Genomic DNA, 9,199 nt, shown 5'->3' on the forward strand with positions numbered 1-9,199 from the left:
AAACCAAAGAGCATACATTACTAGACCACCAGGTCTTTGTCTCTCACACCATCACTGACCTTACTAGTTCAGGAGATTTCCCATCCATTGCCACCAAACTCATAGTTCCTGCATCTTGCACCTCCCATTTCTACCTCCTACCCAAGCCTGTCACAAACCTTCCTGTCCAGATAGATCCATTGCTTCTGTTTGTTCTTGCCCCACCAAACTTACATCTGCATACCTCGACTCAGCTTTATTTCCCCTTGTTCAGTCCCTTCCTACCTACATCTGTGACACTTCACAAGCTCTTGATCTTTTTGTTATTTCGAGTTCCCTGGCCCCGGTCATGTTATTTTTACTATGGATGTAGAGTCCCTATACACCTCCGTCCGCCATCTGGAATGCCTCAAAGCTCTCTGTTTCTTTCTGGATACCAGACTCACCAGTTCCTCTCGACCACCACTCTCTTCTGTCTGGCAGAACTGGTCATCACTCTCAATAATTTATCCTTTGGCTCCTCCCACTTCCTTTAAACAAAATGTGTAACCATAGGCACTCACATGGGTCCAGGGATGTCTGCCTTTCTGTCGGCTACATGGACCAGTCTATGTTCTAAGCCTGCACTGGTGTCATTCTTCAACTTCTCCTATGCTACATCAATAACTGCTCTGTTGCTTTTTCCTGAACCCATGCTGAACTCGCTGACTTCATCAACGTTGCCTCCAACTTCCACCCTGCCCTCAAATTTTATCTGGCACATCTCCAACACCTCCCTCCCCTTACTCGATTTCTTTGTCTCTATCTTTGGAGACAGCTTATCTACAGGTATATTTTATAGACCTACTGATTGTCACAGCTATCTGGACTATACCTCTTCCCATCCTGTTACTTGTAAAAATGCTGTCCTCTTCTCTCAGTTCCTCCGCTTCCACTACAGCTGCTCTCAGAATGAGGCTTTTCATTCTAGAACTGAGGAGATGTCCTCCTTCTTCAAAGAAAGTGGTTTCCCTCCCTCCATCATCAATGCTGCCCTCACCCACATCTTTTCAAATTCGCTCACGTCTGCCCTCAGTCTATCAACTCGCCACTGCACCAGTGATAAGGTTACTCGTGTCCTCATTTATCAGCCCACTAGACTCCGCGCCCAGCAGATAATTCTTTGTAATTTCCTCCATCTCCAACAGGATCAAGCACATCTTTCCACCCCCCCACCCCCCATCCTCACTTTCCACTTTCTGCAGGGATCATTCCCTTAGTGAACTCCCTTGCCCAATTATCCTCCCCACTTATCCCCTTCCTGGCACTTATCCTATGCAAGCAGAACAAGTGCCACATTTGCTCCTATACCTCCTCGCTCACTAGCATTAGGGGCCCCAAACAAACCTTTCCAGGTGAGACGACACTTCACCTGTGAATCTATTGGGGTCATCTGTTATATCCGGTGCCCCCAGTGTGGTTTTCTGTATATCGGTGAAACCCACCATAGATTGTGAGACTGCTTCACCAAGCCAGAAAAAGAGGGATCTGTCAGTGGGCACCCATTTCAATTCTACTTCCCATTCCCATTCTGACATGTCGATTCATGGCCTCCTCTACTGTCACAATGAAGCAACTGTCAGGTTGGAGGAGCAACACTAAAGATACTACAAGCTTTTTCAAGTATATAAAGGGTAAAAGGGAGTTGAGGGTAGAAACAAGACCAATAGAAAATGATGCTGGAGATATTGTAATGAGAGATGCAGAGATGACAGAAGAACTGAATACGCATTTTATATCAGTCTTCATAGTGGAAGACATCTGTAGTATATTGGACATTCAAGAGTCTCAGGGAAGTGAAGTATGTGCAGTGAAAATTATGACTGAGAAGGTGGTCAAGAAGCTTGATGGTCTGAGGGTGGATAACTCTCCTAGACCTAATGGAATACACCCTCGGGTTCTGAAGGAAGTAGCTGGAGAAATTGCAGAGGCACTAACAATAATCTTTCAAGAATCTATAGATTCTGGCATTGTACCAGATGACTGGAAAATTGCAAATGTTACTCTGCTACTTAAGAAGGGTGGAAGGCAGCAGAAAATAAACTATAGGCCTGGTAGCCTGACATCAGTGGTTGGGAAGTTGTTGTAACTGATCGTTAGGGATGAGATTACGGGGTACCTGGAGGCCCATGACAAGACAGGCCAAAGCCAGTATGATATCCTGAAAGGAAAATCCTGCCTGACAAATCTATTGCAATTTTTTTGAGGAAATTACAAGCAGGGTAGACAAAGGAATTGTAGTAGATGTGGTGTACTTGGATTTTCAGAAGGCTTTTAATAAGGTGCTGCACGTGAAGCTGCTTAGCAAGATAACAGACAATGGAATTACAGGGGAGTTACTAGCAAGGGTGGAGCATTGGCTGATTGGCAGAAAACAGAGAGTGGGAATAAAGTGATCCTATTCTGGCTGGCTGCCAGTTACCTGTGGAGTTCTACAGGGGTTGGTGTTGGGGCCGCTGCTTTTTATGACATATGTCAATGAGTTGGACTATGGTATTAATAGATTTGTGGCTAAATTTGCCAATGATACAAAGATAGGTGGAGGAGTGGGTAGTGTTGAAGAAACCTAGACTCTGCAGAGAGAGTTAGATAGTTTAGGGGAATGGGTAAAGAAGTGGCAAATGAAATACAATGTTGTAAAGTGAACGGTCATGCACTTTGGTGGAAGAAATAAATGGGCAGACTATTATTTAGATGGGGAGAGAATTGAAAATGCAGAGATGCAAAAGGACTTGGGAGTCCTTGTGCAGGATACCCTAAAGGTTAACCTGTAGGTTTCTGTCAGTGGTGAAGAAGGCAAATGCAAAGTTGGCATTCATTTCTAGAGGTACCTGTGAGACCACACTTGGAGTATTGTGTGCAGTTTTGGGCTCCTTATTTTAGAAAGGATATACTGACTTTGGAGTAGGTTCAGAGAAGATTCATGAGAATAATTCTAGGACTGAAAGGGTTACTGTATGAAGAACCTCTGGCAGCTCTTGAGCTGTGTTCCCTGGAGTTCAGGGGAATAAGGGGGAATCTCACAGAAACATTTTGAATGTTTAAAAGCCTGAACAGATTAGCAATGGCAAAGTTATTTCCTGTAGTAGGGGAGTTCAGGACAAGAGGGCACATCGTCAGGATTGAAGGACGTCCTCTGAGAACTGGGATGTGAGGAAATTACTTTAGTAGAGGTGGTAAATCTGTGGAATTTGTAGCCATGAGTGGCTGTGGAGGCCAAGTCATTAGGTGCATTTAAGGCAGAGATTGATAGGTTCTTGATTAGCCAGGGTGTCAAAGGGTATAGAGCGCAGGCAGGGGAGTGGGAATGACTGGAAGAATTGGATGAGCCTATGGTTGAATTGTGGAGCAGACTCATGGGCTGAATGGCCTACTTCTAATCCTATATCTTATGGTCTTATGGGCTTTACACCTTTTATACCATCTGGGTAGCCTCCAGCCTGATGGTATGAACATCAATTTCTTGAACTTCCAATAAATGCCCCCATGTCTTTTTCACCATTCCCCATTCTCATTTCCCTCTCTCAGCTTATTTCCTTATCTGTTCATCATCTCCCTACTGTGCCCCTTCCCTTTCTCTTTCTTCCATGACCTTCTGTCCTCTCCTATCAGACTCCCCCTTCTCCAGCCCTGTATCTCTTTCACCCATCGGCTTCCCAGCTCTTTACTTCAGCACTCCCCCCTCCTGGCTTCACCTATCATCTACTACCTTGTACTTCTTTCCCTCCCCCTCGCCTTCTTAAGCTGATTTCTCATCTTTTTTTCTACAGTCCTGATGGAGGGTCTCAGCCCAAAACCTCACAAGTTTAAAATGTTCCATAGATGCTGCCTGGCCATTTGAGTTCCTCCAGCATTTTGTGTATGTTGCTTTGATTCCAGCATCTGCAGATTTTCTCTTGTTTGTAAACATACATCCTTGTTCCTTTACCCATTCTATAGGTACTGCCTTGCAACGACACTTGGCATATTTATCCCAACCCCTCCCGGCAGACCATGCCATTAATATCCGATCAATGTGATCAATCATTACTCTCCTTGGATTCTCTTATAGGAAGTGTTCAGAAGTTAATCATTAGGCAGCAAACAAGCATGATCCTTTGCAAGGCAGGTAGGACTGGGAAGCAACCTCCCATGAAAGTACATGACAATTTAACATAAATTACAGTATGTGTGACTAATTAGCATTATTGCGGAGTGATTTCATAACATCCCGCATGATAGATGGTTGTAGTAGATGGTGATGCAAAGTCTAAAACAGCTGTCACTTTGCAATTGATAATGACAGTCACTGGATATATGTATATGTAATCTTATTACCAATACCCTTATAACACCAATCAGAATCTGCCTTTCAGTGTAAAGACAGACAGACATACTTTATTGATCCCGAGGGAAATAGGGTTTTGTTGCAGTCGCACCAACCAAGAATAGTGTAGAAATATAGCAATATAAAACCATAAATAATTAAATAATAATAGGTAAATTATACCAAGTTGAAATAAGTCCAGGACCAGCCTATTGGCTCAGGGTGTCTGACACTCTGAGGGAGGAGTTGTAAAGTTTGATGGCCACAGGCAGGAATGACTTCCTATGACGCTCAGTGTTGCATCTCGGTGGAATGAGTCTCTGGCTGAATGTACTGCTGTGCCTAACCAGTACATTATGGAGTGGATGGGAGTCATTGTCCAAGATGGCATGCAACTTAGACAGCATCCTCTTTTCAGACACCACCATCAGAGAGTCCAGTTCCACCCCCACAACATCACTGGCCTTTCGAATGAGCTTGTTGATTCTATTGGTGTCTGCTACCCTCAGCCTGCTGCCCCAGTACACAACAGCATACATATTAGCACTGGCCACCACAGACTCATAGAACATCCTCAGCATCGTCTGGCAGATGTTGAAGTACCTCAGTCTCCTCAGGAAATAGAGATGGCTCTGACCCTTCTTGCAGACAGCCTCAATGTTCTTTGACCAGTCCAGTTTATTGTTAATTCATATCCCCATGTATTTGTAATCCTCCACCATGCTCACACCATGTGACAAATTTTCCCACCATAGCCCCGTACTCAGCCTCATCTCCCTTGCTGATTTCCTCACTAGTAGCAGAGATATTTCCATGAGTGTATTACCAGGATCTATACTGGAATGCTAGCATGTTAATCTAATCTCACATAAACAGCAAAATACATATGTTTTAGTTATATCAACCTGTTGTACACTCCTTAATTCCAAATTATTTTACACTTGATTAGTCAGTCCTTCTCTTCACATTTTATTTGACTTCTCTTATGCTTTGTAATGTCAAAACAATAAATTAATTCAAAGAAACATATGAAAGTCCAAAAATACGGGTGTAACTTCGTCTTTACTTTTAATGAGGCCCCCATGTATCACATATTATCATGATGACATATGCAAAGAACATACTTTTACAAATAACATGTAATCAATTATTTAAAAGAACAGGAAAGTTTAATCAACAAATATATATACAACATTGTTCAAATATAACTGAAATATTAAATACACAACATCTTCTACTCTTCATCAAAAATCACCAGTTACTTCAAATGAGGAGTTTGCAGCTCTTGCTAAGCTGCTGCTGGGGGCTGCTGTATGAAGTTTTACTATTATACAGAAATCTACAACTTGAACAATTGGTTACTCAGCATGCTCCAAGTCTTTGACAGAAATGTCAAAAATCTAAGTGAAAAATCAAATCACAGAACTTGGTGGGTATATGGAACGAACTGACGGAAGAAGTGATAAAGGTGGGTACAATTTCAATATTTAAAAGATACTTGGACAGGTTTTTGGAGAAGTAGGGTTTCAGAGGGAAATGGGCTAAATGCAGACAACCCAGTAAGGCACGTTAGACCCTATAACTCCATGGCTCTGTGAAAATAAAAATTGCTTTTACCATAAATAAATGATCAGAAATGCAGAAAATGATGTGACTACCCATCAAAAAGGTGAATAAAATACAATCAACCCATACTCAAAAAACAAAGAAAGGAATGCAATCTAAGCAAAACATAGATTGTCAAAAGCAAAAAATAAATTACCAAGGAGCCAAAGCACCAGGCCTTTTGGGCAATGCATATTCCAAGGGTAGACATTTGTCTCGTGTTGAAAAACCAACCCAGATTCCTGGGTATTCTTATTATCTAGGACTCCCAAAACACCTGGAATACAAACCATAGAAGTGTTGCAAAATTTGGATTGAGGAACTGGGCATTGAGTAAATCAGGTACTCAAAGACACATCCGTATTTATTTTTCAGCTTCTGAGAATGCAAAAGGTTGGGGATTTAATGGAGAAAAAAAATGCAAGATTTTCACTGCTAAATGATATGATTAATGAATCCAGGTTCCTTTTTCATAAACATGTCATAAAATGCCTTTTCAAAAATCCTCTTGCAATTTACAGAAAAGCTGAACAATACCAGTATATGCTTCCCTTATTTATAGATCAACAACTTAAAAGATAAACTTTGTAAGCATAAAAACATAAAGAATAATGGTTCTCTTCCAGGATTTTGTCTCTGTCAGAATATATGGAGATGTTGCTATGTCTCCAGGTCTATATTGGCAATGTTTTATTAACAGATTCTGCAGGTTATCTGTCGAGAAATTGAAGGCTTCATGTTCTACCACTAAACTCCACTCAAAAAAAGGCCACCAGAGAGATTGGAAGTTAAACTTCCACACAGCCAGTACAAGAATATTAGAATTGGCACAAACTAAAGGAAATGCTGGCAGCTCCAGAGTTTTTAATTTCAAGGAATCCTTACTTAAGCCAGATACAAATTTCTTACGTAAGGAAGTCAAAGCCTAATTTATGCTGGTGACATAATTCGTAAAGCTGCCTGCTTTGTTCGGCTCATAGCATCAGGTTAAGAGATGAGGAGATCACCTCCTTGTTGGGCAGTAGTAGGAGTAAAGGCACTGAGCATGATTTACAAGGAAGTTTTTTTGCATGGATCAGGCTCGTTGGCCAGAGTCTATTTCGTCCCAAATTACTGCTAAGCTCCATTTCCATTCCCCAGCTGCTGCTGGCTAGTGGCTTGGCAATTAATCAAACCAGCCTTCAGACAAAAATCAGCAGAACGTTACACAAATAGGGCTATGCCATTCAAATCAGCAGCAGCTGAATACCCAGGTCTCGTCGTGTTCATTACCCCTGTGTCTTCCTTTTGGTACTGGAATCCATTTCTTTTCAATTGAATAACAATAGATACTAAAAGAAAAACAAAAAATGTGGAGAAACTTAACAGATCAAACAGTATCTGAGGAAAGAGACACAGTCAATGTTTCTGGTCTATAACACTGTCAGAACTTGGAAAGAGGGAGATCGAAGTTAATTTTCAGTAGGAGGTCAGGTGAGGGGTAGAATAAAGGAAATGAGTTGAAATGGCCTAATGAATTCACTAACCCCATGTATAGATTGTTAATGATACTGTAAAGTGCAGAGGCTTGCTTGGCAGGTAAGATTAGTAGGTTCAAGGTTTTAAAAATCAGAACATGGAAGATGCTAATTGAACTGAGCAAGCCAGGCATCATTGCTGGAAATGGAAACACTTAACATTTAAGGTGAGGGACTCATCATCAGATCTGAGGAGGAGAAAGATAAATTAGTTGTCATAGCAGCAATATGAGGTTAAAGTGAGGGACTTGCTCTGACTGAGAAGTAACAATAACAACCTGTAGATATTTTATTATTTCCAGGTTGTCAGCATAGTTTTGGGTGGCACTAGGTAATGGGGTGAGATAAACAGGAATCAAGAAATAAAGAAGTGTGAGAAAATAAATGAGAGGACAATTCATAGTTTGTGGTGAACATGAGTAGTTATTGCACCTGTCACATTCTGTAGCTGGTGTTTGTAGCACTGATGAATGCAGTATTGTGTGTGTACTTGGCTGAAGTCACATGAGGCAACGGATGAAGTATGACAGGTGGGATAATCTTTCAGTTTATAGTATTAGTAGTTTTAAAATGCAGCACTGAGTGAAAAGTGAGACTGAGCAAAAAATCATGTTTGTTTTCTTGTTATATATCCAATTACTTTAAACGGAAAGATCTATCAGAAAACTTATGTCTGGTTGCAAAAGAACTGAAAAAAGCTGGGCATGCACTTCTCTTCAAAATACTTAATTCTAGTTGAGTCCCCACTATAAGAATAAGGTGGAAACTATGAAACTGCTCTGAAAATATTGATTGAGGGGTCGTGTCAGTCAAGAATCTGGAAATCTCCGTTCTTCACAAAATGGAAAGGAGACATAAAATGTTTCTGTGCATTGCTTGATTTTTAGGGGCTGTTGCTGTGGGCTTGTTGGCAAATTGGCATGGAATACACAAGTACACATTTGTGGGATGAGTGATATTCTTTGAAATATTGTGAAGGAAATATTCACACACACAAAATGGAAGCTTGTAAAGTAGATAGGTTATGACATTAGTTACAACCTATAATGCTAATTTGGCATTATTTTTACCAAAATAGAATGCAGTGGTGTACTCAAACATGAATGATAAATCCATTGTTTAGGAGATGGAAGGAACTACTACCCTTATTTTTTATATATTGGCTTACAGAGTGTTACAACAAGTCTTCTCAGTCCACCAAGACCACGCTGAGCATTTACACTTATTCTATACTGGTTCCATTTTGTTCTTTCACATTCTCCTCAATGGCTGATGATCATGATTTCCAGCAACAAAACTGATCATCACTTTGAAGTACATCAAAAGTTCTGGTGAACCTTTTTCTCACCAATGCCCAGTTTTGAGAGGAACCTCTTTTAAAATGGCTGCAGGCAGGTTCTAGGCTTGAGGAAGCTGGCCACTGTAGCTTTGATAGGACTTATAAATATTCCTTTTGGTTTTGATATCTCTGATATTTTTTTCTGTAGTGCATTCCATAGCTTGATGAATCACCATTGACCAGATGGTGGACCTTTCCCGTACTTCAACATTATTTGTGCAGTTTTGCTTCTGCATTCAAGCAGACTTGCTTCCTTAATACCACCCATCTCATGAGCCCATGCCTTTCATGGTGTGCTCTCTGCAATTTAGTCATCTAGCAATCTTGCTAATGGCCTATTTTCTCAGTTGTGCTGTCATGAATCACTGTAGTCTTTGGAATCTTTTCAATTTTCTCAGCTGGTGATGTCAGCTG

Source organism: Hypanus sabinus, chromosome 7 (genome assembly GCF_030144855.1).
Source record: "Hypanus sabinus isolate sHypSab1 chromosome 7, sHypSab1.hap1, whole genome shotgun sequence".
NCBI lineage: Eukaryota > Metazoa > Chordata > Chondrichthyes > Myliobatiformes > Dasyatidae > Hypanus > Hypanus sabinus.